Here is a 25,047-nt window from a genome sequence, read left to right as displayed (position 1 = left end):
TCAGTAGAAAATTAAATTGCATTCTCTTCCTTTTGATTTGATGTGTCTTTGATAGCAAAAATAGCTGCTTTTCTATATCTTTCTGACCTCTAAAAATAGTGCAGTTTTAATATAAAGGCCAAAATATTGTCCGGCGTATCAGGTTATTACTGCAGGTGAAATGTATTAGATTGGCCATTAAAATGTATTAATAGTGAGAAAAATGAATCTGCTGTTTCCGTTTACGTCTCATGCAACCCGATGTTTGCGAAACTTAAACTAACGAAGGCAGTTTAATGAAGGATGTGTTACATGCAGCTTGGGTATCGGTGTTTGAAGTAGCATATGAAACCTATTTCATTAAACTTTGGGCTTAAAATAACGAGTCTCTAGAGATCCGGACAGGTCGTCCGGGAATTAAACAAGATTTGATTTCTTTATGCTTTATTTAAGCTTGTGTGTGGCACGACTGCTTTTAAGTGGTCATAAGATTTTTTTGCCACTCGGTATATAGCTTATAATTTCAAGTACTTTTCATACTTTAAATGATGTAAATATCATCTAACTGCAGGAAGTTTATGAAAACGTAGACTAGAATAAGTATTTTTACAAATTTAGCTAATAAATGCTGCTTAAATATAGTTATATATATGAGCAGATCTAAAATAATGTGCCACTCAGAGGTTTAAAGAGTACTGAGTCTAGCTGTCCAGTTGTAGCAGGTTTCACATTTTATGGCTCCTGAAAGCCACTTTTCATGGCTAAAACTGTTTAAGACACATACATAACATCAATGTAAATTAATGAGATACTTCTCCATGTCTTCTATTATGCAACAAAATTTCGATTCCTTTAAAAAGTTGGGAGAGGGAAGTTAATGAAATCTTGAAGCATCATATAAGATTATAATTAAAACAGTAATTTTATCGCGGCATAAAATTTCTGGATATTTAGGGATTTTCGGAGGTTTCGCAAATGTCACTCGATACACTTTGTAGATTATTCCCACAGATGTAGAGTGTATCCGTTAATTTCTGAAATTTTTCTCTGGTTATTTTTATTAACTACTTAATTATAATTTTCAGATTATTTTTCATATTTAAACAGCTTTAATGTTAATTTTTATTGGAATTACCCCGAAAAATTCATTGCAAAGTAATGCACTGTTAATGTCCAAGCTGAAACTTTGAAACTATCTGCATTAATTATAATTTAACAGTATGTTTATAATGTACGGAAAAACTTTCAGTGCTGAATGACTTTTTTTTATTACTTTAAAAGTATGTTATTTAATGAAGAAAATTTACATATGTGTGTGCGATATGATGTACCAAAACCCCGTTGAATTAAAAACTGGAAACATGATTTCGTATAAGCTGTTGATCTTGTTGCTAGAAATTAAACGGTTATTACTGTAAATATCACATGCATCGCCTTGTTGGCATGCATGTGTTCCAATTCTGGATAAAGCATGGATGCTTGTAATGACCTGAAATGTAGCTTATTGTATAAGGTATTTCTCCCGCCTTCTTAGTGTGCCTTCGTGGTGTAGTGGTTTGCACACTGGGCTGGTATTCCAGAGATTCGCGGTTCTATTCCCGGCGAAGGCGTTGTTAATTTTTCATCTTTCCCGCTTCCAAAAATACCTAATGTCTCTACAATTGAACTTAAAGCATTAATTTTAGACTTTTATAGTAATAAAGCATTGGCAGGATATGAATGTTTGACTTTTTTTTTTTTTTTCATTCTGGTTAGTGTATTATTCATGTAGCTCAACACTTTTATAGAATTTTACAGCAATTTTGAGAACTTGGTGTATTACACTAATTTTAATTTAGCAAGGCGCGTCTGTTATCAAAGAGTTTTTTTTTTTTTTTAATTTCCCTAAATCTTTCAAAGATTTTTTTTTCTTTTTTTTGTTTTTTTGTACATGGTGCTCTTAAAATTGTTTTGTATTTACCTTGTACATTAACGAAAGTTTTTCCTATCTAACTATAGCCTTAAGATGACAGTAGTAAAACTGAAATTTTTGAATAAGTTTTTCAAAATGTGGCATAGTATTCTGCCGTGTGGTTTGTTTCTGGATGTACCTTTCCTGGTTGTTTACATATTAACAGACTCTGGTAATCATGCACATAACAATTCTTCAGTTTTAACAAGGACAACCGCCATTTTCATATGCATTCTATGTGTTCTATTTCAGACTGCAACGGTTTCTATAGACAAATTGCGATTATTGTTTTTTTTTTTTTTTTTCATTTATTTAATTATTTTATTTTTGACGAAATTAGTTTAAAAATGTTCGCTCGGGAATCTGTCTAGAATGGAAAAAATTGCGATAAAACTTATTAAGAATACAGCATTTGCGACAGAATCGCTGAAGGGCTTTGTTTCAATCTATTCTGAAATCTATCACCACGAATTTTTTATCTGAGCAAAAGAAAAAAAATATAGCTTACAAATAGGTTTATTAATTGATTTTCGAAGTTCATTGATTGTTTCGTGATTGATTTTCTGTAAATATCTAATTAAAATGCAAGCTAAATATGTAATAATAATATTTTTGTAAGAATTTTTTGTTAAAATGCATGGACGTTTCTGGTATTGCTTCTGCAGTTTTTCGGACTTCTATGCAGAACAGGATAGAAATTAAAGTTGCTTGATGGCGAAGGTCTTAGACCAGGGATTTCCAACGGGGTCGGTATTGACCCTCCGGGGATGGATGAAATTTTAGAGGATCAAAGATGATTAAGGGTTCGATAGCCAAATACCCACTGACAGTTCATCGGAATAATTAAGATCCCATTGATGACAAAAGAGATAATTAACGAAATTCATAATTAATTGTGTATGTATATATATTGATGTAATGCTGTATCATATTGTAAAGGAGAAATTTTATAAAATAAATATAAGGGGAAAAATGCACAAAAATTATTTAATACGTTTCAAACATCAATAGTACTTTTTTCATATATATATATATGTAATACATTCAGGAGCAGGAATTTGGATTTCGTTTATTTTTCTTACTTATTTATATATATGTATTTTATGCAGTGTAAAAGAGTAAAACCCAGAAATGCAAGAAAACAGACGCTGGCGCGCACATACACACACAAAACTTCCAAAGAAGGCATATTGCTGCATGCAAAGCGCTTGCCAAATTTAAAAGATTTTAATGGTCGCTTCCAAGATATTAAAAATTTGAATGTGTAAGCATGGTTCATAGAGCCCCTGAATTACGATGTATCTGATCTCGATATCATGATACAAGAAAAGTCGATTGCATTGAAGGATAATGTTCAAGCATAAGTGTTTACTGAAAACGCTAAGTTTTGGAATAAAAGTCATCGGAGACAAATATCCCAATGCAAAAGTTGTTACTGAGCAACATTATTAACTTTTCCCTGCAACCTTGTGTAAATAGGCCTTTTTTAATCAAGTTTATGATTTACTACGAAAACATGAAATACGCTGAATATTTTTGAATGAGGTAATTTAAGAATAAGCAGTTTTATGTCAAATGTTAAAAATATTGCATCATTACAACAAGCGCAGTCATCATATTAAATTAAATCGAACACTTGTGCAATTAGTATCTGTGTTGGTGTTTCTTCAAATTTATTTTATATTTGTAAAATTTAAAACAATAATAGTAATACAAAAAATAATGAAACGTAAATCTAATAAACCTTTTTTCTTCAAAACTTTTGTTCATATTTTAAGTCTAATTGTTATCTTAAAGTAATGTATAGACACTTTTATCTGTGTTATGATTATGTTGTATGCTGTATATTATAGAGAAAGACGTAAGGGATTCGATGAAAAAAATCGGTCAAGGGTCGATGGGGGGGGGAGGAGGAGGTTGGGAATTTCCACCCTAGAGAAATCTGATCAGTATGCGAATTGTCCAGTTCATCTGTTAGGTAGTGAGTGTATGCGTGATTGAGTAGCAGATATACCGATTTTTTTTTTTTTTTTTTTTTTTTTTTTTTTTAAGTTTGCGTAAGTCGATCGGGTTTGAGAAAAGCTGCTGTGTGATCGGTGTATTTTCTGAATATCGTCGTTGGGAATTTTGACGACGTACCTTGTGGTATTTTTCCGTACGTATGTAAGTGTACTTTTATTCGAATCCAGTTGTATTTGGGAAGAAAGAAAACGAATTTTCCCTCATTTTGCGTAATGGGGGATGAATGAGCCACCAGGAAGGAAGTCCGCCCGGAGGAAACGCTCTCACGTCATTCTTGAAGGAACAACATGATTTTTTTCTCTCATCCGATTTCTCGGAAACATTTTATTCACAAGTGGACCTTTTTTCTCTTCTCTTCCTGCCCATGTTAAAGTATTAAATAAAAATAAATGAAGTTTGTATGAAAGAGATTATTTTTCTTTTTTTTGACTGTACATTTATGTTATCGTAAAAAGTAATCGAGATATGCTTTAGAGAAAAGCCTTTGTTTATTTAGTAATCCTGAGGCCTTCGCTGTAATTTTTACATTGGCAGTTAGTTATCCATTGATGGCTAATAAAATAGTCTAGTGTTAAACAAGATTTAATTATCGTCGAGAGGTAAAAAGTGGTAGAAATAATATTTAGGAAACAATTTTTTAAAAATGTGTAATGTTTTAAGTTATCGATGAGAGGCAATTGTCAGTGTTAAAAAAGAATTCTAATGGGCGAATGGTTGTTAAAAGTGTTGGAAGTAATAGGTCGATGATTCTCAATAGCAACTCACCAGGGGTCCGGAAACAACTGTATTGTTTGATGCGTGGACATTTCTGAGTTTCTTGAGAATTTTTTCACGATCTTTTTAAGCATTGTGGATAAGGTAGATTTAGTAATTCCATACTTTTCGGCAGTTGTACTTTTCTTCAGTGCACGGCCGTCTTCCTCTAGGATTTTTTATTTTGTGTGCAGATCTATACATGTCTTCTTCCTTTTGGCCATGATTCATTCTCTTACTGCTTGTAATTTAATGTTAGTTGTTGGTTCCTAACTACAGTATTGAAAGCTACTACAGTACCATCTACAGGTCTGTCGAACACTGCCGCTAGAACTTTCGGACAATAAGGCATGTTGGAGCGTGTTGGAAATTCATATTGAACTAAAGTACAGTCCAGTATATCTATGTAAATGTTTATTTTATTGTAAATGCGATTCATTTAAGTTTTAACTGGAATCAATCATTTAGTATGCTGTATCCTACTGAGTTTTAGGAAGTAGAGAAGAACTCGCACCGGTGACCAGAAGAAGATAGGTAATTAATTTTACCTGATTAATTAAGAATTATTCAGAATTTAACATTAATCGTTCTGTCATAACTTTTAAAGAATTTGAGAAAAAATTCTGAACACAGAATTGCATTTAATAATTGGAGCTAATTGTTAACGCGATTGAAACTCATCATTGACGCGACGATCGCGATTGTCGAGCAGTGTTACTCGTGCTGAATATGTTCTAAAGAATACAATGTATTCTGTGAAGTTTTCAATCAAACGGAACGGAACATTTCTGAACGTCACCTAGCAGAGAAATAGCAGAAAAAAAATTATGAGAAACTCTTGAAAGTTTGCGTTAAATTAAAAAATGTAATGACGCAACGGGCCAAAAAATTTTAGTTCCAAAGTATGGATTCTTGATTTAAAAAGCGTAAATATTGAAGGAAAAGGGAGCTAATACTTCTTCAGATAACATCTAAGAAATCAGAAATGTGATGAGAGTTATTTAAATAGGGGCTTTACGTGTACAGGCAATAAAAATGCCCTTCAATGCAATGTGTTGTATGTAATAAAATTCTAGTGAACAATTATTTCGCTCCAGCTAAAAGCTGGTGCCAAGGAATCGTCGTACGCTCCTTAGTTACTTCGAAATGGAACGCTGATTACAAAGAAAATTCTATGCATTTCTGTAAGAGGCACCTCTACTCCCTAGAAAAATGTCTACTTCAAATGATAAAAATTGTTGAAACTGAAACGAAACGACGACAAAGTCATCCTATTACGTGAGCTAACGCATTAAAGGTAGTGGTGAAGGTCATACGTTGAGGAGTCACTTATGTGTCTTGCATGTTCAATGAAGAGTTCGCTTAAGAAATTGATTCATTACAATTATCCAGTCATGCTGTTTCGCTCTGCTTTTCCGATTTTTCTACTAATACAGAGACATAGCTAATTAATCGACTTGAACAAAATTTGTAATGAATTTGTTTTGCAAACGGAGCACAGTGGTTCTCAATCTGTTTTGACTCAATGCGTCCGCTTCACTATTGCTAGAAGATACCCTCCGTCTTTGCCAAAACGAAAAATACATATAATATTTTAATTTAGTTTTATTTTTAACATGATTTTATGAATTAAATAACAAAAAGTATAGAAAATGTTGATAAATACCAAAACTTGAATAAAAATATTTATTTATATTCGTAAAATACTTAACTGCTAAACAAAAGGCTGACCGCATTCTGTCTCCCTAAATTAAGAAATTTACCTTTGGATGAGAATCCCTGATACAGTAGAGCAGTCTGTTTTATTGGTACTTGTGGCGCTGTGTGTATAATAACAGCACTGAAAAGGATTCCCTCTTTTCGAATACCTCCAAGAATGAGTAAGTAGACAAAATATATTTAACTGCATTAATAATTGTATTTATAAAAATCAGACTTGATTGGAAAAGGTATGCAGATGATGCACAAGCGATGGTTCATTGGTAAAGAAGGGTTATGATGCGCATTTTTTTAAAATGCAATGAAAAATCACTGTGTTATTTTATATTCAAGTTCTTACATGGTTAATGAGTGTTCTTTAATAGATATTTACATAGTGTTGTGAATTTAATTTATTATTTCATTCGTTTTTCTTTTTAAATGAAAGGGATAAAATTGCGTCTTTCAAACGAAAGTTGAAATTCTGGATTTCTTGGAAAGTTGAGATTCTGGATTAGAAAGGAATGAATTTGACTGTTTTCCTAGCCCAGATGATTCTTTAAATGAAGAAAGTTTAAAAATAGACCATATAATTTGCAACAAAATGTTTCAGTATGTATGACCTGCATATTTCCCACTATGCCAGGAAAGCAGATCTTGGATTCGAAATCCACACGACGACAGCTAAGCCAGCAGATATGAGCGCAGCTGATTTCGAAGAATTGACTGATTTGACGACTGATTCTGGCAAAAATTTAATGAACTACCATTAAACGAATTTTGGATAATTTTGTCAGAAGCTCTCTGATTTTATCAAACTGAGCAACTCATATTTTATTTCCTATTACCACAGCGCATTCGTATGAGGCAGTTTTTTCATATTACGCTACTATAAAATCCAGATATAGAAGCCGACTTGGTGCTGCCTTTGATATAAGAGTTCAGGTTTCTGATATTGTGCGTGACATTAAAAGAATTAGTAATTTGAAGATTTAAACACTTTGAAGTCGTTGAAGAGTCTAAAATGTTTTAATTTTTTTAATATTATTTGTGCGTTTAATAAATTTTATGTGTTTTGATAATTAAATTAAAAATCGAATCGTTCTTTCATAGGTATGGTACAATAATTGGAATAAATATTTACTGTATTTATCTAAATATATCGGTGTTATCATTTATTATCATAAAAGTTAAATTTACTCTAACAGTTCTTAAAATTTTTAGATATTAAAAAGTGTTCCTCTATGAGAAAAGTCTAGAAACACTGTCAATAAAAGATGAGGTGCAGGTTGCCTAGGCCTTCTTCTGTTGTTGCCTATGTGCAACAAGCAACAACAGAAGTCGGCGATTAACTGTAGCCTGTCGAAACAAAGCAGAAAATTGCATTCATCTACAGAGGTAGTTTTTTCGGGCTATTAGACGAAACTTGGTTGACTCAAACAGTACGAAATCGCCTTTATTAGTAGCGTATGCAAATAGACGTCTAGTTCATATATTTTTTTAATCGGGAGATACCTAAAAGTGCAGAGGAACTTAGCGTATGAACATCGTAATGGGGATAGTACAGAACGCGGTGTGAAGTCCTCTTCATAGATGAGTAAAGATCCTGTTTGTAGCTAGGTGATCGTTATATTTTTATATGAAAGCATAAATACGAGACATAATTCCAGTTTTATGCGCGAAGGGCCTCAAAATCTATGCATAGAACTGGTGGTTTGACAGGAATAAGTATAGGCGAACGTGTAAACATATCAATTCAAGTGACGAAGTCACAGTATCAAGTTCCTGGACGTCGCCTTACCCTGTGAAAAGTAAAATACTTTTTAGCATATCTTTTTGTTTACTAGCATAGTCTTTGGTGAGAAAAATTGAATGCGAAGCATTCGTGAAAAACTAGTGATAGTTTTTGAAACAGCAGCAATTATTTGAAGCTGCAGGTGTTGAAAAATAGCAATTTAAAGCAATTAGGCATAATAGTAATTGAAGATTGAGCTTGCGTGGTATGGACATATATACTACACGATCCCAAATGACAGTCTGTTGGAGCAAAGAATAAAATGTATGGAGTGATCAATATGCTCATTTGACCTGAATCCAACAAAGCATGCATGGGACGCTCTAGGAAAAGTGTTGCTGCTTGGCCAAGGCTTCCTGTCACATTTCGAGAATTAGAGATAACGACTTTTGTGGAGAACTGGAAAAACTGCTTCAGAATTTTCTGTATCACTTTGTAAATTCCATGCCATGCAAATGTTCAGCCGTCTTATTAATTTTGTATAAAATTCTCAGAAAAAATAATTTTTCTTAATACTGAAAAATTTGAAAACTGAAGAGTCGCTTGAAAAATGTTTTTTTCTCTTAACTTAGGGGCAGGGCTATAGCCAAATTTTCTAGTATCAAATGGTTGCCATACTGCATCTGCTGCAAGTTTTCTATATTTAAAAAAAAAAAAAAAAAAAAAAAAAAAAAAAAAAAAACTGAAACCTTTCAGATTTATATTACGCCGAAAGGGGCCTTTTTTTACTTGTTTTGTGTGTTACCTTTATTTATTAAATATCATGTTCTTCGTGCTTAAATCATAAAATTCAATTCAACAGCAATGTCACAAATTATTTAAAAAGGGCATATCTTTAGAATTTCTGATACACAGTCTTGCGCGCTGGAGATAAAAATGATTTCTTCTCCGTACTGCGTTGCCATTGCTCGCTTTGAAGTCGTTGAGTTTGTTAATCAAAAATTTGTTAAAGTTTTACAAAATATGAAATAGTAATAAAACAGATTCCAAATTTGGGCTTCCAGATGTGCATATTCGAATGAACGACAACGTTATTTAAAATTTGACTGCTTTAGCGATGTTTTTTCACAATGCGACAAACATACATACATTCGTGCAGATTCTTCGTTATTTAATATAATCCAGAGCTCTAATATTTGGTGGCAACAATTTGAAAACTGAAACCCCTTTTTATAGTGGACAACGCAAAATGCCAAAACGAGATTAATAGCTGTTAGGGCAAATTTTCCCTTTGGGCTAACTACTGAACTTCAAAAAAGTAACTCAATCTTTAAATTTTAGCAGTTGGGTAGAGAATCGGTCATGCGATTTTAGATTTCTTTACTACCGTTCTTCAGAACTCATTAAAACTTACTTGGACAGATGTCAACGAAGATTTGGAGAAAAGTTTGGGAATGAAACCTTGGTGGGTTGGTCGAAATTTGAAATTTTCTGTGCCGTAGTGCACAGTAGATTAGTTCTTGGATATTTCTTTGAATTGCTTTTAACTGAAGATTTTCATTTAACTGATATTCTTGTATACCCCTGTCTAAGCCACTCTTATTCTTTTTATTCATCTCATTTCACTACTTGTGCTTGCACGAAAAAAGTCTTTATGAGTGCATTACACATTGTAGTATTTCTTTATGTATTTCTTCCTTGCATATTTTTCTTTTAGAGTATCTGTTTTTAATGGTAGCAAAGTGCAAGTTATGAACGGGTTGCAACATTTGTTGTGCCAAGTTAAAAACAATTATTTTGAATTGTAGATTACAGTAATATTGGAATTTCCCTTCGTATAAAGATATTTTCCCCTTTCCGTCAGAAATGATGTATTCCCTTCTTAATTTTCATCGTAAATTTGCCTTCTCGATTTTGAGGTAAAAATAGGGAGAAAAATGCACTAATAAATTACAGCATAACTGACTGTGGTGTCTATGCATAATTATTATTATTATTATTATTGTAATATTTTAACTGAAAGACAATGTATGGATAATGCCAGTGAATAATTATCTCTTGTTTAAAAAATAAGTGAAGCAACGATTTATTTATTTGCACATAGGAATAAAGGAGATGAAATCGCCTTTTTTTTTTTTTTTTTTTTTTTTTTTTTGTGTGTGTGTGTGTGTGTGTGTGTGTGTGTGCGTCTGTGTGTCATTTTTGTGGATATTTTGTTATCTGTTTCATTGAGAAAAGGGTTTTTATATCGCAATAAGACATTTAACGTTTGAAAATATATTTGTTTCTTAGATAAGTAGTTTGCTTGAAATAGTCATTTTTAAAATATCGATTATCCGAACCCACTCGTGGCCTCACTCAGTTCGGATAATTCCAGGCCTGAATTTGTTTCTGACTTTCTGCGTGTGCATGTTTATGTTTTTATGAGGCATTTGTTTTTCTTAACCATAGCGGACTTTGGACTGAATAACCGTATCTCGCCGATAATCTTACCAGTATTTCCGATAATCTTACCAGCACACGGCCGAGGTTCTTCTTTCCCCAGCATTGCTACCGTTCTTCACTGAGTCAGCATTATCCGAGTGCGTGATTTCACGTGGACTAGAGAGCGCATGTGCAACGACAACACATGTGCAAGGCAAACGAGAAAAACGACCCCATCTTTTTCCAATGCGTTGATAATATGAGCTTCTAGGTGCGGGGTAGTCATCGTTCAGTGACGCAATAGTCTTCTCCGCGTTGCCGCTACATTTGCGGTTAGAGGCCGCCCGCTCATTGGTTGGAGAGTGCTCCCTCACTTTGTCGCCTTCGTACCAAGCTTGGCGACTGATTGCCATTTTTGGAAACCAAAAGAAGATTCTTGTGATTTTGAGCTTTCATATGAGAGAGATTTCTTCTTGTAAGATGCCTGGTTTTACAGAAAAGAGTAACATTCATTAAACTCGGCTGAGCTAACGTAGCAGAATCAACAAATTGAAGCTTAATACAAGGAGGAAGACGGTTTGAGATTAAACCAGGTTGGGGAACTTTCTCTCGGAAATGTGATTGCATTCACTACTTTAATTATAGAGAAAATCACGGAAGTCTCATGCGGTAACTGCTGCCTGAGAATCTAGCAGTTCGGCCTGGATTCGCTTCCAGGCATATCCTAGACTTGCCTCATGGTTGTTTTCAGGATATAAGCCAGTTTCCTTTGTTAGAGACATTAGATTATTTTGAAGCAGGAGACATAAAAAATATGCAATGCCCTCGCCGTGAACCACGGACCTCTGAAATACGCGCCGAGTGTGCTGACCACTACACCACGGAGGCATGTAAGAAGGCGGGAAAAATACCTTATATACTCCCCCTTTTAAAGGGCGACTGGGGATTAGAGGACCCAATCGCCAAATCCTGGTGGTGGAGAATCATCATCCACCACCTTTTTTTAGTTCGAGCACCACTGTAGAGACATTAGGATTTTTTTTTTAACCTGGAGATTGAACAAATGAGCAATGCCTTTGCCGGGAATTGAACCGCGGACCTCTCGAATACGCGCCGAGCGTGCTGATCACTACACCACGAAGGCATGCTAAGAAGGCGAGAGAAATACCTTATACCCTTAGAAAGTCCTCCTCGAAAGCATCGTTTCCCTAAAGCAGATAGCCCTTGCATCCTTTGTCATAATCAAATAAACCAGACCTCGTGTTGGTAGATGATGCATAAGGCGGGTATTTTGGTTGATATCTATGGCGGGATTTAAAATTTTGTCACCTGCGAGAAAATAATGAATACTGACGGTCAGTCAATCAGGCAGCTGTTGATCATGAAATTGATCCTTTAAGAGAAAAGAGTTGGATTCTCTCTCAAAATGAATTGAGTTTTTATGTAAAAGAAATGCTGATCTAATGTTGCATTTTTCCCAATTTTCAACCCTTAATTCTTACAAATTACTCCACTATGTGATCTTTTATGTTTGAGAGATGGTTAAATATATTTCATTTTCTGCTATAATCTGCTTTCATTTTCTGCTATTTCATTTTCTTTCTATAACTTGTTGTAGTTTACTGACTCCATTACCTGAACATAGATACTTTACACGAGACTGGGATATGCCACTGGGATGTTGTTCTAAACTAGTGGTTGGCAAACTCATTAGCCAAAAGAGTCAAAGATCAGCAGTAAAATGGTTAAAATTTCCTTTGAGAGCCAAATTACTTTTCAAGAACGTGTTTTTAGGAGTCTGTTTAAACTAGCTCCTCACATTAAACAGAACTAGATATAATAATAGAAATAATAATAATGGTCTTATTTATTTACAAAAATTATTTTAATGTAAAAACATTAAAATAATAATATTACAAAACACATATTTAATGTGAATGACCCTGCAATTCCTTGGCAAGTTCGTATGTTTTTAATTTCAAGGAGGATTCCATGTTCTCATCAATCAGACGATTTCTCAGTTTTCTTTTGATAGAGTTCATGCTTGAAAAAAATTATTCGCATGAATATTAGAGCCAAAGAGTGAAAGAACAGCAAATGGTAACTATTCATATGAGTCGGTTAAAATAACTGTAATATTTCATTATGAACTGTAATACTTCATGAAAATTATCACTTTCTTCCTTCTCTAGGTCTTACAAAGCAGACCACTTTGAACTAAGATTTAACTTTTTACCAGTTTTACCATATCAGCAGTAAGGCGATAAGATTTGGAGCACTATAATTCTGCATTTTTTAACTCTGGTAATTGCATTTCAAAAGCGACAATGTCAATATTAAGCGAGCAAAATTCTATTTTGTTACGTCAGTACTGTTTTTTTTTTGTTTTTTTGTTTTTTTTTTTAAGACTAAATTAGCTAATTCCTTAAACCTCCGTAGAAAAGCTTCCCATATATTTAAAATTATTTTGAAATAGTAAGAGATGGCAATTACCGAGTTATTTTTTCTTGGCGGTGTATTAGCAGGTTTTCAAAATGAATTAATGTTTCTTTTTCAAAATCTTGAGCAAAAAGGCATGGTCTGTTTTCGAATGAAATGACTCTTTCAACATCGAAAAAATTGTGTTTCCTTTCCTCTCTAGTTTACGGTTATTATTATTTAGATGAGATATAATATCTACTGTGAAATGGAATTTTGGGATACACTGGCCATTCATTAGTTTAGAATAGTTGAGAAGGGTATTGACTGTTATTACTGCTCAGGTGTTGACTACTAAGAGTTTAAAACATAAGGAAATGAAACTTTATAAAACAATTCCTGTTAAAAGCCAGCGTACCTTATTATGCAGCAGAAGATCTGCATATTCACTCTCCATTGCTATTAAAAATGATTGAAATTGCTGATGATAAAAAGTTTTCTTTAGCTTTAGTTGTGTTGAAAAATCATGATCACCAATTCCACAACATTACAAATTTCTTCTGGAAATGTCTGTGCACAAAACGAGTCTTGATCGGTGACGCAATGGTAAACAAATGTCTCGTGATTAATTTTTGTTTGCAAGATAGAACTAAAACCTTTTCTCCCTTCAGTTGTACGTTTTTGCCTGATCTGTTAAAATTAAAATACTTTTATCGAGTGGAATATGATGCTTCTTCTTGCATTCAGTGACAGCATTAGTAATATCATCATCACGTGTTTAATCTTTCAGTGACAGCAATTCTAAGAGAAGTTCTTTAGGACCCATAGATCAAATAAATAGAACAAAAAGGGAAACTTGCAGTGTGTCATTTATGTCACAAGATGCATTAACTGCTATTGATAAAACTGAAACCAATTTAAGATTTTTGAATGACTGACTGGTTATATTCGAAGAAGTTTTGATTTGTTCTGTCCTTTACTGTTTTAGCAGACAATGGTAACTCTTTATATTTTTAGATTACCTGCCTTAAAATTCCAGAATAGCTTATATGTCATGCATGCAGCCCCGTTAAATATATAGTCACTCGGCAGTTACAAGTTGGTGATAAATTCATAGACTGTATTAATTCTACTTCTAGTGAGGCTGCCCAACTTATAAAATATGCAGACAGTGTACAAAAATTTTCAAAACTTGTCTAGGACGTTATTAAACATAGAAACGGATTATCTAACAATTGGCAACTAACCAGAGTCTGTAAAATTAAAAAGGACATTAAGCTCTTATTTGAAAATTCAGAAATTTTTCTAGCAGTCTTTAGCAGTGCAGTGCAAACAGGTGCAGCATAAATTATACAGAATATATATGTGATATATTATTTAATATTAAGATACAGATGTGTCATGTTGGAGAATTTTTTTTATCACCGTTTCAAGTCATCTTTATTTGCAACACAGACAAGCTTGTAATAATGAGTTCATGAGGTATAGGACATGTATCTGTTTTAAAATTTTCTAGTCTGTAGAACGAATTAAGCTTTTTCCAAAAGGGGCTTTTGGTTAATGATGATGCTTGTCACTGAAGTGAAACAGAATGTGATGCACAGCAAAAAAATATTAGTTATGTCTTGAAAGGGAGAATATTCTAGTTAAAGTCAGATTAAATTTGTAATTTTACGTTGTATATTTTAAAAGCAGAATTGCATGCTCTGTATGAAGAGCCTGGTTAAAACAGTATGGAGCACTATTCTTGTTCTAATCAGTGCTTGTTCTAATGTTATCTTGATAGTGGAAAAAGGGTTTTGAGAAATTACAGGAGGATTTTGGAGCTCAAATACTGTTCACTGTAGAATTTGAAACGATGAAGAACAATATAGTGTGCCAAGGCACCATTGCAAAGTTTATTGCACTTAAAATCAACGAACGTTAAGTGCTGATTTCAGCAAGATTATGTTAATTGTCGCACAATAAAACCTGCAGTTCTTGTGCGTCTTTTTCGACAATATCGTTTCGAAAGGATTGTGACCACTGTTAGCCATGTTTGTCACCCGCAATTTTTTTTTCCTGTTGGATCTGCTTAAAGGAAACGTCTAAACTAAATCCACGTGTGCTGGAGTACCGAAAGAAGAGCATTGTGGTGTTATAAATGATCCACAAAATGGCCTCAGGCCTACTAAAAAGAGCATCCGCATGCTTTACGGGTCATTTCAAGCCTATATTCAGGGATGCTTGCTGTCTGGATATAGCCAGAAATCTGGATTTTTTTACTTTCTGTGATCCAAATTCCATATTTAAGAAACCGCATATAGATCATCATCATGTATCGTATTCGAAATAGCATGTACGTGTCATCGTATATATGACCAGGTAATCTTCGCGGATGAAAATTGATGTTTGTGATAAATTTTTATTGGTGCTGGTGCTGCAATAATTTTTAAGAATTCTAGATCCATTAAAAAAAAGTTGTTTAAAAAGCCATATATAGAACAGGCAGATTATGTGCAGAAAAAACTAAACTTGTAGAGACATTAAGTTATTTAGAAGATGGAGAGATGAAAAATGAGCAATGCCCTCGCCGGAAAGCGAACCACGGACCTCTCGAATTTGCCTCTTGTCATATAGTATAGTAGAACTCTTTATTCGAATTAATTGTAGCCCGGCCATTTCGGAAAATATTCTGCACCTTCTTATCTCATAAAAAAGGGAAATGACTATTTTTGAAGACAATAGTTTCAAAGTTAATATTATTTTGAAACAGAATTAACAAATGGAACTTCAAAATGTGTGTTAAAATTGTTGTTGCTAATTTAAAGGAAGTCTTCTGCATATGTAATTAGAAAGCAGTTTTTAATTTTTTAATAACGTTATTTTCAAACTCTAAAAGCTATTTATCATGTGCTTTCCGACTTGAAATACGAAAAAATCCAAAGTTTTGTAGATAAAATTGGGCAGAATAAATATTGATAGTACTGCAGGCGCAATGTGTGTTTAATAGAAATTCTACGCTTATGTAAAAATTATCGGTAACATATGGCGTTAGAAACCTGTTTTACTGATTACGATGATGTTGCAAATGTAATGCCTAAAAATTATTAGTCGGACATATGATTAGGTTTTATTTATTTATTTATTTATTTATTTTTTTAAGGCTTTCAGCAGTTACAGTTTTATTAAATTTGAAAAATAAATTTAAGATCTTATCCTTTGCTTAATAGTAGTTCTCTGAGTTTGTGAGGATGTTTGTGAGGCAACGTGGAAGATAAAAAGTTCTTAATTTTCAGGCTTTGACAATTTTCCAGGTCTGTGGATGATAGCATATATAACGTGACAATCGAAAAGATATGGAATGAATGCTGAGAGCATTTCTGATGCCAAAATGTAAACATTATGGTTCGTTTTACTTGGCTTAGAGAAAAAAACGATTTGGATAATCGGAGTTTAATTGTATCTCGCAAGAATTTAAATCGAGTGGTACATTTTTTTTTTTCCTCAACAACTCTAAAATCGGGAAGGTGCCGGCTAGGTTTTGATTGGTGCGAAAGTAGTCTGATGGAATGCAAGCATTGCGCAATATTGATGTTCGTAATGGAAACGGGGATACCAGAAGAAATGTTAGAGGGGCAAGGAGTTAAAAGGCGGGAAGGTCTGGTTTCCTTCGGTCATTGGCTAAGAGCTCGCTGTTGCGCAGTAGATGCTATTTCAGCCTTGACCCCCTTTGTCGACAGCAGCACCCTAGGAGCGGATTGCTGGCAGGGAAAAGGTATTTACAGGTGCATTCCGTCTTCCACTCAACGCCAATCATTTCCAACCCTATTCGATTGAAGGCATTCATCACTGAATACCAGAATTTTAAATTATTGACATTAGAAACTTCTTTAACGAAGTTTTTCCAAAATAGTTTGTCCGTTATTTTACCTTACGCTGCCATGCATTTTTTTATCATCCACGTTTCCGTACAAATAGGCAGTTTCAAAGTGTGGTCATTCGACAAAATGTAAGATCTCTTGTTTTATCTTTCAAAGCGAGATAATGCAATAAACGCATTTCCCAGTAATTTAAATCCTTACCTTTTTAATATTATAAATAATTAATGTAGTTCAAAATACATTTAATTTATGAAATATCAACTGATAATTATGAACATTCGCAGATTTATTGTAATTAAAAGATTTTTTATAACACCATACATTATGTACTTAAATACAGAATCGTTTAGTTTTTAATATTGAAAATATGAATATTATATTAGTAGTTGCCTCTTAAAATGAAGTCTGCTTAATGTGTTACTCAGATATTATCCGCTATGTGGGCTTATGGTCCATCATCTTAGATGACATCCAAAATGGTTCGCTACAGTGAAGTAAATACGTAATTGACATACAGTGGAAAAAAACTAAATTTTCGAATACATGAATAGGTTGTATACTGTGATAAGTTGTATACTTGGGTATATCTTGAAGCTAGTAATATCTGGCTTCTTCCACATTTTCAAAAAGTGCAATATTTTTAATAAAAATTGCAGGTAATTAATAATAGATAATTATTCTTTTTTAATTATCCCTGAAAAAGAAAGTTGGCTTTTTAAATATCACTGAAAAAGGAATTTGGCTTTCTTTATCAAGAAGTTTTGTTACATGTAGCCGTATCGCGAATTTTTCAGAAGCAACCACTTCCTACTGTTCTTAAACAACCATTTGATGAGCCTGGATTATTAAATGCTTTCCGTTTTTGTTGCTCTCTTGTTTGTTTTGAATACATGACATGATTGCATTGCCATTTAAAACTTGATAACTAGTTAGTTCAAATATTTGTAAGTCTGTTGTGTAGAAGGATATTCGATTAAATAGAAATGCTTACAATAAAAGCGAACAGAGCTTCAGTAAAAATCATTCAGATTATCTAAATTGCCTTAAGATACATTTTTATTTTGAAAATCAGTGACCAAATTGTAAGACACTGAAAACTGATAATGCAATATGGATTCAAGTCATGGTAAACGAAACCATGGTTGTATAATCTTTTATCATTTATTAGTATTACGTGTGTAACGTGAGTGCAATCCAGTTTCAGTTTTTCTTGGAAAATCCTGAGTTTGAGTCTAATATTAATTTGGGATTGATACCAAAAAGCTGCTCTCATTTTGAGAGAAACCAGACATGGTCCTCATTTCTTAAAGAAGCAAAATAATGCAGTTTTGCCAAAAGTATATCCCATAAACAGACGAAATTAAATTAAATTGCATAGGAAGGAAGTAACCAACAACATGAGTTGAAAAAGATTTTTGATTTATTTTTCGTCTTTAATGAAGCGGAAGTTTCTTGTCAAATTTCCTTTGAAATATTTTAGTATTTTTTTGCGTTTCAGCTTTATCGAAATACTCATAATACAAGGAAATACAATTCAGCACTAAAAACATGATATCTAGGTCTGGAGAAAGCAAAGGGAAAAAAAAAATGAAAATACTACTATAATAAAAATTCTAAAATATACCATTACTAATTAAACTATCCTAATATCCCTATAAAAATAAACCAACTTAATACAAGAATAAAAAAAATTAATAATACCTAAAAAAATATTGATACAAAGGAAAAATGATACATCAACAAAACTATACGTCAAAACATACCGTAATCACACATAGACAATACGCAAAATAATAAATGACACATAAAAGAACTAATATATATTCATACTGGTCATTATTATTTTTAATAAGAGTTAAATTTCCCATCCCAGAGACAACAAAAAATACCCAAACCAGTATTCTTTCACCTTTATGCTTAAGTAGGTAATAGATTTTCCGGATTCAATTCTTTATTTGACTTTCACGTCACTGCAATTTCTCCATTGCACCCAAATGTATATATAATATTATTTCAGTATGATAAATCGTCGATTTTGCGAACTGCAGGCATATTTTATTTATTTATATCGACGAAAAATTTTCTTGTTGATCGCGCATTGTATCCAATTGCTCTAATGTTCCTTATAACAGGTTAAATGTTAACTTTTATTATAAGTTGTTCTTCTAAATTCGCTACGAGTTTTACAGAACTAATCTTTGGGTTTTTTTATAGGATATTCTCCGATACCTTGGTGTTAGCTTGAAATGTGTGCAGACTTCAGTATATTTTGAGCAGTTCCATGAAATTTCCCCGTTTGAATGCAACAAAGATAGTTGAACACTTTACATAACTTTATTGAATATTTATCTTTAAAATGGCGAATCGTTAAATTTGGGGGGGGGAAGAAAACCTCACTGTCAATTTATAGTGTCTAGCCATGTTGGCTTCATATATCTATTAATATATTTTGCTAAACAAATAATTTCCAAATGTAGATTACAATTCTTGTGATATAGTTTTATTTAGAACAAAAAATATGCCAAGAAACATCGTCTACCAAAACATCTCAATTAAATTTTCAGGTATCCAACTATTATATGTGTCATACATTAGCATTTTAGAGTAAATTATTTTATTGCAAAGAATAATTTATTTTTTAATAAGCAGTTCTTAAAGTAGAGGAAAAAATAATACATTTCGAAAAAATTGGAGTTAGTGTTTCAATATTTAGTACAAGATCTGCCCAAATAAACTTCAAAAATACAAATGTCTGAAAACAAGTGTGAGCCACCGTATGCAGTAAAGCAATGCGATTTTCTAGTTTCAGATAGTTCAATGCGATTTTCTAGATTCTCAATCTTCAAACGGACCGTAGAAAGATTGAAAGAAACTCTTAGATTTTCGCGACGTGTGTTGCATGAAAACAAAACCTTTCGTTATGTAGTTTCATAACAATTTATAATTGAAGGAGTCTTTAAATTATGCTGATTACGAGATTGTATCGTTTGCTTAAAACGACTGAGAAATGAACACACACACACACACACACAAAAAAAAAAAAAAAAAAAAAAAAAAGATTATTGTGTGATCTCAGTCCACCATTGTATGTATTTAGAAATCATTATGACATATCGGTACATGCGTATTAACGCAACGATCTTCGCTGTGTTTAGCGATTTTCTACACAAGGGAAAGAACGATGATTCATAATTTAAAAAGTTATTTATTACATACATGCATATACCGTATTTGCCGGCGTATAAGACGCAATTTGTTTCTTTGAAAATAGGTCTGAAAAACGGGATGCGTCTTATAGCCGATTATACGTCGATACGTCGTTTGTGAATGGGTCAAAGCTTCATAGGATGCTGTGACAACAGAGACAGTGGTTAAGAAGTGTGGCTTTAGTAATGCACGGGATGGTACAGAGGACAATTTGTTGCAGGAGGACTCAGATGCTGATTAGGAAAAGATTCAAGTGACTCTGCATTTAGCTCTGGAGATGAGTGTCTGAGTTTTGACGAAGGAGTATAAAAGGTGTTCTTTCCCAGGTAGATTGGGTATTTACAGAAAGTATTTCATTATAATGATCAGTAAGGAAGTTTTATCCTTCAAAAATGTGTATAAAAAATCTTATGTGTACACCACATGACTTCCTTGTACGGAATATTAAATTATACGCATTTTTTCTTGCATTTCATTTAAACTTATTGGATTGAATTAAATCTACTTCGCCGACAGCGCATAAACCACAATAGAATAAATGCATTCTTTAAAATTCACTCTAGTATTTGTTTACCATAGCAACACTCCGGCGCTAGATTCACTTAACAGTATTAATAATTATATAACAGTTAACTTATATAATAATTATATAACGGAAACTAAGTTAACTGTTATATAATCCAATAATTATATAACAGTTAAGTTATATATTTCGTTCATATTATAACTCATAATGCACAAAATTTATATCATTTAAAGAATAGAATTATCTAATCGTTGCCACATGTTCTATTCAAATACTATAATAAAGCTAGAATGATGTATAAAAGAAATTAAGCAAACAAAACAAAAAAAGAAACAGTTTTTCACAGACGATTGAGTATTTCTCATTTAATTAATTCAGTTCTCACTTCGCGAGAAGGCAAAAATACATAAAAACTCAAAATATCTATATTAAAAATTACGAAGTAAATCTCAAACACTTATTTCCTCGAAAAAATTCCAGAAAGAATTAAGCATGATTTAATTGGCAATAATAAATGAATACGTTATCTTTGTTGTTGCGAAACTAAGTTTCTCTAGATTGGCAACAAATCCACTAGTCTCCTGTTTCAAATGTAAAGATCAATGGCCGCCATAAAAAAAAGGCATAGGGGCACTTAGACAACTTTAAAATTGTTGATAATTGTAAAAATATTGCACAGAGATTTACTAAAGGCATAAAAACCTTAACCGGAAGATAAAATCAACATAATACAATCATTTTTAAAGCAAAAAATGTACAATTTACAAACATATAAGGATAAAGAAACTGAGATCACTGAGCCGGGTAAAAGAGTGGATATATATATAAATATATTTATATACGTTTGGTGCGGCCGATTGCAACCAAAATACGAGGTGCACATCTATATGTTATAGCAGTCCTATATACAAAATTTCAACGTTCTGAGGCCACTCGTTTTTGAGTTATGCGAGATACGTACATACGTTCGTACAGATGCCACGAAAAATTCTCTTCAGAATTAATTTTAAAGCAGTTTTATAATTTTTTGAAGGAAAAGAGTCTTTTATTCTGTCCTTACGTACAGATATCACGCAAAAACATCATTAAATTGCATTCGATAGCGGTCAAAATGGATATTTTCGTTGAAATATGCTGCCTGAAACTTTTCGCGATTACAATACTTCCTTTTTACTTCGTACAAGGAAGTAAAAAAGGATGTGCGTTTAAAGGCCTGTGCGCCGCCAAATACGGAAATTACATTCGTATTTTACGTTTAGGTATTCATCGTGACAATCAGTCAGTTACCCAAGATATAAACAAGTTTTTACTTCATTTTCTTTATTGGAAATTTTGTGGTAGTCTCATTCAAGGTTGTTTTCTTTAGCAATTTTGCGGAATACTGTATTCCTTCAGAAAATTTATGGCAATTTCTTCCAGTGCACTTAAATCATGCAAGCATGTATTTTAGTTTAAGACAAAAAAAAAAAAAAAAAAAAAAAAAAAAAATAAAAATAAAAAAAGATTGGTCTACAAAAATCATTGGAACCTGAAGTAATCTGACATTTCGAGTACAGTAAAAGAATGTATATGAAAATGGCGATGTAGCTTCATAATTAACACTGAAGAATGGTTATGGTTATGGTTGCCAGAGTGTGGCGCGTTCTGAAATTTTCGTGACTTCTACTAAGGTGGTTATTAAAAAAGTATTATAGTGGGCCACATCCGTATCTAAATAAATTCACAGTATGCGCTGTATGGTCAACATACCTAGAAAAATATGTTATTTTGGAAGAGATTCAGGCTTTGTTATTAATAAATATAATTTTGACACGCAGCAGATGTCACAAATGGTCCCTGAGGTTCCATTATGCAGATCTAGGAAAAGTATAGTTTATCTAGTTATCCGAACTGGGGTAGGTATCGACGAATCGGGTAATCAGTCTCGACTATATGTATTTCTAAGATATTTTAAACTAATACGTGGCTTCAATTTTTTAGAAAATAAATTTAAAGATTTAAGTCCAAGTTCTGTGTCTGGAAGTATTATATAACTTACGTAATTTTTATTCTTAATTCGTAATTATTTTATAGCAATACAATCATTATATAAGAAATTTCCTTTTGAGTATCTGTACGTTGTTGTTGAATTCTAGTTTAGTGTTAAAACTAGCTATTGGCTGTAAACGTACCTCTACAGTAAAGTCCGCTAAATCGAAGCAAAGAAAAAGAACTAGTAATTTCTGATTTTTCCGAAACATTTTTCAGGCCCACCAGCGGCCGAGCAGTAAAATCACTGAACACTGGTAATTCCGATCGTCTCGTAGTTTTCCCCATGTGTAACGTGTATATGAACCAGTTTCCCTTAGAAACTCCTCCATGAAAGCATCTTTTCCCTTAGGCAAATAGCCTTAGTTTGCTTTGCCATAATCCACCAAACCAACCAACTGAAAGATTTCCTCCACTTTTTGGTTGTTTCATCATCTTAGGAAAAGTGATAACTGCGATAAAAATTTAATTGTGTGTCATTTATGCAAATTTTAAGGGGTTGAACTTTGTCTTGAAAACGTCAGATTTTAGTCTCGCATCTCTGAGTGAATTTTGCCATTAAATAAGTAAAAATAATGAAACTCGGGAGGGAAACACCGACTTTAGTTTCTTTATTTCTTTTTTGAATATGAAGTGATATAAATAAGGAAATATAACGTTATGTTATCGTGTGACTAAAAAAGTAAGTATATAGACTGTAGGGTTTATATTTATTTTAACTAACATTTATTTTAAGCTATCTTTCCTGCCAAGCCTTTACTTTCCCCTAGAATTGCCAATGCCAGAGTATGTAAATCTTAGTAGAACGCGCAGAGTATTCAAATTTTAGCAGAAGTAAATTGAGTTAAATAGAAGGGAAACGAAATTGTAAGTGTGCTTCTTGAATCGCGAGCGTGAAGGTTGCTAGGTAGAAAATTTAAGAACCGCGCGTTTCGGCCTGTGTGCCTATTTCGGCAGTTCGTTGAATCTTTCAACTTCTTAATCAGTAAGTTTGCTGAATCTCAGCTGTATCTTAGAACGCGGTTAAGTAGTTACGATTATAGAGCCTCGTAGATAGTGACTTCGTTATTTATTCATCCTGTCATTTATTTCTAGTTGTAGTTTTCTATTTTATTTAACCGCCGGGTCGGCGTAGTTTGTGAGCGTCAAGTGAACACAACTGTGATTTCTAAAGTGAAATAAAAAGGGATTTAAACCCTTCTTACGAGTTTGTATAATTTACAGTTCATAGCAGTCACTACTACTGTTGCAGACAAGTTGGGGCCACGCAACATCATAAGACGATTACAAAGTGTTATGTTACTACCAAGTTTCGCAGTCATTATACTTATTTTTGATGCAAATGGTGGTATACACAAGAACTGGAATTAAAATTTTGAAGTGAGGATTTTTAATGTCTGAGATGCATATGTTACTTCAAAATAATATTTAGAAATACGGATAAAATTACTTTTTTAAATGATTTAATTTTTTATGCTCATGAAGCACTTATAACATGGACGATGAAAGAAGGCCTCGCTGAAAATGGCAATGATTTCTGACCTTTATTCGTAGCAAGCACAAGCTATCTGAAAACAACAGCACTCCTCCAAGACGTTAATAAGAGAAATTTTGAGATTATGCAGAATATGTTCAGAACTTAAAATTTTGTCGGAAAGGCTCTACTCAGTTTTTTAATGAAAATTGGCCTAACCTAGTAAATTAGAATACAACATATGGATGAGAGGTCGATGCAGATTTAAAATTATTCAAAAATTCGGTCATAATACAGATACTTAATCAAGAGTTATGAATTTCAGAATTAAGTTTATTAATTATTGAAGTCGCGAATGCTGCGAAATTAATTAAAAAATCGAAAGAGAATTAAAATAATTAAATCAATAAAGATGGTAAAATTAACGGAGAATTAATAAAAATCGATTAATTAAGGTATCTCTTGATTTATGTTATATATATGTATATATATAAATATTTTTGTATATATATCTTGACCACAAAGGTCTTTTTTACTTTGTTCTCTTTTCTTTAATTATGTATATATATATATATATATATAAACGAATCGTAACAGTGTTAGTTATCTAACAATAGCGTAAGTTATTTATTTCCATCTTTAATAATTGGAAATAATTATTATAGATTATCCGGAAAAAAATATTTTTTGAAATGGCTATGCTCTAATTATTCCGGAAAAAATGTTTTTGCTGTACTCTTCTTTCATTTGTCATTTGGATTTACTGAAAACTTAGCAATCTTCTTGGCGTATTTTGTATTGACTTCACGTCGCCAATAGTGAGTAAAGTAACCCTAGGAAGCACATGCCTGATGGAGGAACGGCTAGATCATCAGACGCTGAAAGGGGATGTAAGGTATGTTACTATTTTTGGCGTATGCGTTTACACTTGCATATGTCTTTCTGTTCTTGACAGTTTAGCTTACCTCC

The 25,047-nt window shown here is 32.8% G+C and overlaps 1 protein-coding gene across 4 annotated transcripts in view; it reads left to right on the top strand.

The window, feature by feature from the left end:
* The window catches only part of LOC118190309 (myocyte-specific enhancer factor 2-like), a 148,917-nt gene that overhangs the window by 39,917 nt on the left and 83,953 nt on the right, over window positions 1-25,047 (top strand). The window contains exon 2 of one of the 4 annotated variants that reach the window (XM_035361005.2): window positions 20,115-20,376. The exons of 2 other annotated variants lie outside the window; for them this stretch is intronic. The gene's annotated coding sequence lies outside the window, so the exon portion shown is untranslated. Of the gene's footprint in view, window positions 1-20,114; window positions 20,377-24,833; window positions 24,974-25,047 lie in introns of those variants that run through there. One more of the 4 variants, XM_035361006.2, reaches the window with a different exon arrangement.

This window comes from Stegodyphus dumicola, chromosome 9, assembly GCF_044657685.1.
Source record: "Stegodyphus dumicola isolate Sdum_Otavi_A_Nest chromosome 9, ASM4465768v1".
Classification (NCBI taxonomy): domain Eukaryota; kingdom Metazoa; phylum Arthropoda; class Arachnida; order Araneae; family Eresidae; genus Stegodyphus; species Stegodyphus dumicola.
This window is presented reverse-complemented; position numbering and strand designations above follow the sequence as displayed.